The sequence below is a fragment of the Lepisosteus platostomus genome, chromosome 5, assembly GCF_059453375.1.
Source record: "Lepisosteus platostomus isolate fLepPlt1 chromosome 5, fLepPlt1.hap1, whole genome shotgun sequence".
Lineage (NCBI taxonomy): Eukaryota > Metazoa > Chordata > Actinopteri > Semionotiformes > Lepisosteidae > Lepisosteus > Lepisosteus platostomus.
The window spans coordinates 48,885,933-48,894,146 of record NC_142615.1 but is presented as its reverse complement, the minus strand read 5'-3'; the positions used below and the strand labels follow the sequence as shown (position 1 = coordinate 48,894,146).

Sequence of the window (8,214 nt, the reverse complement as noted above, 5' to 3'; positions counted from 1 at the left end):
GAGTGAGGTTTTATTTAATCTCTGACCAAGGCAAACGTTTCATTTTTTCAAAGAAATGTTTGTTAAAAAAAAACTTGTAGTTCCACTGGTATTCCATCACAGACTATGTGATATGGGAGTCAGGAACCTAACCCACAACACCACCGGCATAATCACATGCAGAGTGCTGAAAAAGCACTACATAAACATTATCGACAGACAATGTACAGCGTGTACTATTCTTGTGGTGCGGTACATGAATTAGAGTGAGCGTTTTTTATTCTGATCATGAACAGTTTTACAAGTCCGCAAAGGATCGAGGAAAGGTTTATCGCCAGCTGAAAAGAGACCCAGCGCTTCGGCTGTGGAGACTTGTTCGGCTGGCGTTTGGGGAGTCGCGTTTTTCAGAAATGTATTGAGATCGTTTTCCACAGAGCTCAGATGTCAAAGCACAGCAGCAGCTCTCTACAGCAATCCTCTATAGCGCCCTTTCTCCCGCAGCTCCGTCCTCATTGGAAGGAAGCAAGAGTGAAAGGCTGAAGTGAAATAGAGCGGGGATGAAGGCAGTGAAGAGAGAGAACGTGGGAAGAAGAGAAAAACCCAAGGGAAAAAAAGCAGCGTCGTAAAAGAGGTGACGGAGCTGTCCTCTCTATAAGAAGGGTGCCAGCGAGCCTTGCTCTCGCTTATGGCCACACCCCCTTGAGCACACCTGATCTCATCTGATCTCGGAAGCTAAACAGGGATGGGTCTGGTTAGTACTTGGATGGGAGACTGCCTGGGAATACCAGGTGCTGTAAGCTTTTAAGCGCAGGAGGCGCCCTATCCCCGCTCGCTCGCTCATTCCCCTGTTCACATGTGCAGTGCGGCTTGTCCGTCTGTTTATTTGTCAGCTTTGGCGAGACACGGGTGCTTGTGTATTAGCGTGAGCATTTTTTATTCTGATCAGGAACAGTTTTACAAGTCCGCAAAGGATCGAGGAAAGGTTTATCGCCAGCTGAAAAGAGACACAGCGCTTCGGCTGTGGAGACTTGTTCGGCTGGCGTTCGGGGAGTCGCGTTTTTCAGAATTGTATTGAGATCGTTTTCCACAGAGCTCAGATGTCAAAGCACAGCAGCAGCTCTCCACAGCAATCCTCTATAGCGCCCTTTCTCCCGCAGCTCCGTCCTCATTGGAAGGAAGCAAGAGTGAAAGGCTGAAGTGAAATAGAGCGGGGATGAAGGCAGTGAAGAGAGAGAACGTGGGAAGAAGAGAAAAACCCAAGGGAAAAAAAGCAGCGTCGTAAAAGAGGTGACGGAGCTGTCCTCTCTATAAGAAGGGTGCCAGCGAGCCTTGCTCTCGCTTATGGCCACACCCCCTTGAGCACACCTGATCTCATCTGATCTCGGAAGCTAAACAGGGATGGGCCTGGTTAGTACTTGGATGGGAGACTGCCTGGGAATACCAGGTGCTGTAAGCTTTTAAGCGCAGGAGGCGCCCTATCCCCGCTCGCTCGCTCATTCACCTGTTCACATGTGCAGTGCGGCTTGTCCGTCTGTTTATTTGTCAGCTTTGGCGAGACACGGGTGCTTGTGTATTAGCGTGAGCGTTTTTTATTCTGATCAGGAACAGTTTTACAAGTCCGCAAAGGATCGAGGAAAGGTTTATCGTCAGCTGAAAAGAGACACAGCGCTTCGGCTGTGGAGACTTGTTCGGCTGGCGTTCGGGGAGTCGCGTTTTTCAGAATTGTATTGAGATCGTTTTCCACAGAGCTCAGATGTCAAAGCACAGCAGCAGCTCTCCACAGCAATCCTCTATAGCGCCCTTTCTCCCGCAGCTCCGTCCTCATTGGAAGGAAGCAAGAGTGAAAGGCTGAAGTGAAATACAGATGCAGCCATTCAAAATGAGCGTTAAAAACCCGCGGTTCAGTAACGAACCCGCAGGGCACCGTAGGGCACCGCGGTAAGTGATTGGCTGGCCAAAATGACCGACAGGGGCACTCGTGGTGCATTGGTTGGTAGTGAAAAGATTTAATCATTTAATGTCTTTACTGTGCACGTTTCAATCCGCTTAGTTTTGAATATTTATATGGAATTTTACCACTAAAGGGAAATTTTAGTAGCTGAGCATAAAAAGAAGAGGAGCATAACGCATCTGAAGGTCATAAACGATATTAATTTAGGAACATAAACATTACTGTATGTACATAAACTGTACTGTGTATGGCTGGTCTTGATAGTTTAAAGAAAAAATACACACCAGTCTTCCATTTCTCCTTAAACATTTTAAGCATGAAAGTTTTATGAAACGGTACCCAAATAAGTGATTGCTGTATAGAATTAATTTTAATTTTTAAAAATTATTTAACACGAAAATTAAGCTGTTTACATCTTCCGCCTGAGAACAGTCACCCGTTGCTACCCAACGCAGAAACACAGCCACTAACTAGCAAATAGAGGACATTAGCTAGCCAATATGATAAAGAAATAAATGATTATTTTGTTTATTTCTTTTGCAAATTTATTTGGACATTTCCATCAATTGTACAATCACTTGGAAACTGTCCAATCCCTAGTTCATCAAGCATTTACCGGTCTGGCGCCGGTCTATGTCTTCTAGGATATAATGCCAGCGAACTCTTGTTTTTATGTCCACTATAACTACGCTGGGCAAATGTTCTGAGGTCAAATTCTTCCAGCACGGGGGTACCTTTAAAGCGGAGACGACGGCACCGACATTTTTTGGCGCGCCTTCTCTTTAAAGCCCTGGCCAAATATGAAGACAGTACGTACAGTTATAATTCAAACGGAATTAAAAACTACACATCCCAGTTACCATGGTGGTGCTTGTGATCATTGCGTTTAACCAACGAAACAGGGCGAAAAATCAGTCACATGACTTTGGGCCAGAGTTTCGAAAGCTTAACCTATCAGCAACAAAGCGAAATTTACATGATAGGCTACCTCAAACTGTCAGTTACATGACTGTGTATGTCGCTTAAGCCACTCCTATTTGGCATTTTAGTTATGGAGGCGAGAAGACGCCCCCCCCCTCTGGGTGTCTGATTTGCCGCCATCTTTAACTGTTCGGTGTCCAAATCGGAGTAGCTACGCGTACGAAATAAAGTTAATCCCAACTACAAAACATATATTTTTGTGGTAAGAGGGTGCAAAACATCAGTATTTACTGCTATTAATTACTGTACGATTTATAGTTGAAATCTGAGCCTAGATATAAAGTTAGATATAAAGTTAAAATCTCGACAAAGCAATGTAGGAAATACAGAGAAAATAAATCCTTTCTGACATCTAAAATCAGTTTGAATCAAGTTCTCTAAAACGAACAAGAAAAAGAGGATTTTCGGAGGACAATTACACTGTGTTTATATAGAATAAGTGATTTATGAGCAATCTAATTTCTTGTTCGTTTAAAACATTGAAATGTCAGCTGCAAAAGATCGCACCAGAAACAGCACTCTCTCTGCCTGTCATAGACGTTCAGGAAAGGCTGAATGAAGTCATGTCAAGTACAATAATTCGGTGATCAATAATAACAGTTGTAGAACAGTATATAAGGAGGATAAGGATTTTGAAGTTGACTCGAAATCTGATAGGTAACCAGTGCAAGGACTTGAAAACAGGTGTAATGCATCCCTGATAGGATTCTTGCTGTCATATTCTGAACATATTGAAGATTGCTCAGTGTGGATTTAATTTCCCCAGTGAACAGGATGTGCATTTATTAATTCTAGAAAAAAAGCCTTTCTTGATTTCTCTAGTTCTTAGTTTCTCTAGTTCCCTTTAAAATAAACTATTATTCCACAATGCAGAGTATTACATGGCCAGTATTTACACATGATATTTGTGATTTAAAGAAATTAACACAAGCAGCTTTTGGGGATTTAAGTGTTGGCTGAGTTATTGCAGGATAAAAGACTAGAGATGTTGGCAAGAAGAAGATAATTTGGGGAAAGCTGAGGAATACACTGATAACAAGAACACTTCCTAATGGGGTTAGGCATACTTTTGATGAAGATGATGAAGTTAACAGACTATATGTTTACATAGATACTGAAATAAGGATTGTATTTTAGATAATGTGTAGTTGCTGGCATTGAACTGTGTGTTGGATGCACATGAATTGAAGGAATGGGCAGACATAGCTGATGCGGATCAACAGAGCCAGCATATTAAGATGTTTATAATTAGAGGCAATTTGTTTAAATAACTAGGTATGGATACTGATGTGCAAGAGAAGTGGAAAGGCTGTTTCCTTAAGCCAGCACTATGAGATATTCTATTCTCAGTGAGATGCTGCCATTTCATAGTGGGTTTCTAACACTGTGTATAGTTCCATCCACACAGTGCCTTTACTTCCATCCATATCTAATCTCTTTATCCAGTACAGAGGATTTGGAGCCTATCCCAGTAAGCAACGGACACAAGGCAGAATACACCCTGGACATATGCCAGTCCATCACAGGACAGACAGACACAAACACACACACACCAGGGCCAATTTTCCCATAAACCAATTAACTTACCAGTATGTTTTGGAGTGCGAGAGGGAGTCATATCACACATATGGAGAAAAACCATGTAACCCAGAGAGAACATGTAAACCCCACACACACAGGATGGCAGGAATTGAACCTAGGACCCCAGTGCTGCAAGATAGCAATGCTAACCACTTTGCCACCATTATAAATGGATGGATATCTTAGTTATCTTTTTAGTTCACAGGTTTGCATGCATAATTTAATTTTGAAAGCCACTGAGACATCAGGTACTACTGTTGTATTTATGAAAAAGAAACAAAACAAAAAACATACTAACAACTGTGCCATCCTACTCCTTAGTTAATACATTTTATTATTCATAAACAGTTAACATTGTTAGCAAAATATTTTGAATTATATTTAACCCTATTTTTTCTTTAGTTTTGTATTTAACTTATTATATGATCAGTCAGACTTAATGTATATTTGAACAATGAAAATATATTTTTACAAGATGCGGGGGAAAGTGCAACAGCTTATTACAGTGCTAAATTCTTATATTATTGATTGCTAATAGTTTATGCTAACACCTAACTTTCTTAATTAGATGTTTTTAAAACAGTGAACTAAGTGTAACATACTATTCAGAAATACAATCGAAAATAGTTTTGTGGTGTTTGTATGGATGAAACGTTTCTAAAATGTATAACGTAACAAAATTAATGTAATGTCATTAGACAGAACAACACGTTTCTGGTTTGTTTTAATTAGCTAGTATTAGTTAGTAGTTAGTAGTTTTAATTTAATTAGTATTGCAATTCGCACTGATTCCCTTGTGAAGATATGGACTTAAGAATATTCGTGCATGGTCAAAAAATGGCATTAAGCACTTTAAATGAATATGGTTAATAATAGTAAACTGTAACATGCTGTAACAAGATCGGTTAAACTGCGAAGAAAATGCTTTCAGAGAAAATGTTTCAGGTGTGAAGAACATAGATCTCCAATGCAATTTCAACAAAAACCTGTTCCCACACACCCTGCCCCCACTACCATTAGAATATACACAAAGCACTGAAATCTTTCGAGCTAATGATCAGGTGACCCGAGAGAGAGAGAGAGAAACACCAAGGGGTGCGGAACCAGGGAACTATTTACGTGGAAAACGGGCGATCTCCCCAGACTGTCCGCCCGTTTCACTGTTACCTAGCTACCTCTTTATTTAGAACTCACTAACACTGATTTTTAGTTTAGAAGGATTCAAGTAGGGTTTTAGATGAAAGGCAGCGACCTTAATCAAGCCCAAATCATAATTGAACCCATTCAGAGCCTACATTACATTTTAGCATTTCATTCTGAGCAGAAGACCCTCACACCTGAAGAAGGCTTGCATTTTCTCTCTTCTCTTTTAAGCATGTGTACAATGTGTAATACAATTACAATGTGTAATTACAATGCTGTAATACAATTTGAATCGTATGAGGGTGGGGGGGGGAGGTGTCTTTCACTGGAAATCTCGCCTGCTTCTACTTTACGAGTACAACCCCCTCTCTGCCGGAGTGCTGGCTGTGACGAATTAAACCGGTTTCACAGGTTTCAATCACAGACCATGTGACATGGGAGTCAGGAAACTAACACACAGCGTCACCGGATTTGATAACGCTATAAAAACGCTATAAAATAATGTGACTAGGCACAGAACAAGTTTATAGCACAGTACAATAATAAATGTTGACCATGACTTTAGAAGCATAAATTGCCTTACACTCAATTTAAACACAAGCTGTCTTTAGCCCTCTAAGCTGGTTCATACAGAAATGTAGAGATCCAGGCTCAGAACACACAGCTTCATTAGCGAATACATATGCAGGACAACTAGAGAAGACGTTTTACAGAGGATGGATTTTTAGAAACATCCCATCAGTGACATCACTGAAGTCAACTCCTAGGTACTGTAACTGTCGTGTGGATAGTTTCACAAGAATCAGACAAAGGTTTAAGCATCGCTTGTTCTAGATAAAACTGCAAAAAAAAAAAACAACAACCCATAATGTACTTCTTTGCGGGTCTGTTTGCCCAAATCATATATTCACAATGTGAAATCTAGAAAATAATATTACGTAACCAAAATCCGCAATATGGAAACAGAACCTGTGTAATTGTTGATAGATGATGTACTCGTAACATTTTTTCAAGACGAACTACAACATTTAAAAAATGACTTGTATGTACTTGATATCTCTAATCAATCCACGGGTCCCAGCACAAAACGAAACTAAAACGCATACCGTTTCGCGCTTCTTATTAGTTGCTCAAAAGTAATTTGACCTATGAAATGCATAATATAAACCTAGAAACATATACGTGAGCAGTACTTAAGCACTGTAGTATCGGTGTTAAGACATACCTCTCAAATACTGTAAATCAAGTTAAAAATATCTCAAGACCGATTCTGGTCATAATGAAACCATGTTTCGTGTATGTTTTCTTTAAAGTACCGAGACCGGCCATATACTGTATGTTTATGTTCCAAAATTAATATCGTTTATGGCCTTCACACGCGTTGCAGTATGCTCCTATTCTTTTTATGCTCAGCTACTAAGATTTCCCTTCAGTGGTAAAATTAGATATGAATGTTCAATACTTAAACGGGCACAGTTAAGACATTAAATATACATATACATACTGTATATAGTACAGTTTTCATACAGTAATATGTTTATGTTCCTAAATCAATCTCTTTTATGAGCATGTGAAAGGCATGGTGAATCGATTCTCAAAAATTACTGTACTTTGCATGATTGGAAACAAATGCGTGATTGCGAAATGCTGTGGTGTTACTTTTACAAAGACGGTCAATGAAAAAAAGAATGTTGACCAGGGCAATACTTTGAGTTTACACTTACAGCTTGTCCAAGGTCATTCATTATTAATACTATTAGTCATATCTTCGTTAAAGACTTTGATGGCCACAGCTCAAACATGAGAGGTTGAGCTTTATTAGCTCCACCTTGCCAAAATTCCAGATACTATTATTTTGCTTGTCATATTATAGGAGAATTTACGGTAACTAGCGGTATTTACTGGTAACTTGCAGTAGACTGCGTACAGCGTACCGGAAAATAATGCGGTATCGCCCACGCATTTTGAATGGCTGCATCTGTATGTCCCCCAGCTCTGAGCCCATTGGGCCTGCTGGTGTGACCAGAGCTGCAGCGTCGCCATGCTGGTGGGGGTCAGTTCGGCTTTTCTGTTGGAATGAACAGGGGGGTTACATGATGGTGCTGTCTGTGGTCTGGCTGTCCTGCTGGTCTGGATGAGGGGTGCGTAGTGTGGTGCAGGTTCTTGTCCCATCCTGCTCTTGGTCCAGGTTGGAGGGTTGCACCGATTCTGAGTCTTGTTAGCTGGTATGGATGGGTTTGGGGGTGTTGATACCAGAGTGGTCCGAGGGGGGTGCAGGTGTCTCGGGGGCATTCTTGTTTTTCTGTGAGTTCAGGTTGATTCTGTTGGTTTTGCCACGAATCTCCCTCACGCAGGCAAGTGCTCCCGCATTCCTACGAGCTCTCCCCGTACCAAATGTGCACGTGTCAATCAGGCCTCTGCTTAAACCTTCATCTGCCCCCCGGTCATTGCTCACGATTGAGATTCTCTCCCGGAGCTTACGTACTAACTACACCTTTGCCTTACTACGACTTCTCCCCTGGACCTCGACCCCGCCTTTCCGACTACCGCTTTAGCCACTCGATTTTGTACCTTCGCCT

The 8,214-nt window shown here is 41.1% G+C and overlaps 1 non-coding gene and 1 pseudogene across 1 annotated transcript; both read left to right on the top strand.

The window, feature by feature from the left end:
- The first annotated feature begins 660 nt into the window (after positions 1-660).
- LOC148668271 (5S ribosomal RNA) lies at positions 661-779 on the top strand (annotated as a pseudogene).
- Positions 780-1,316: 537 nt separating this feature from the next.
- On the top strand, positions 1,317-1,435 carry LOC148668270 (5S ribosomal RNA). Its single transcript, XR_015938153.1, has one exon. It is a non-coding gene; the product is annotated as a 5S ribosomal RNA (ribosomal RNA).
- Positions 1,436-8,214: the final 6,779 nt, after the last annotated feature.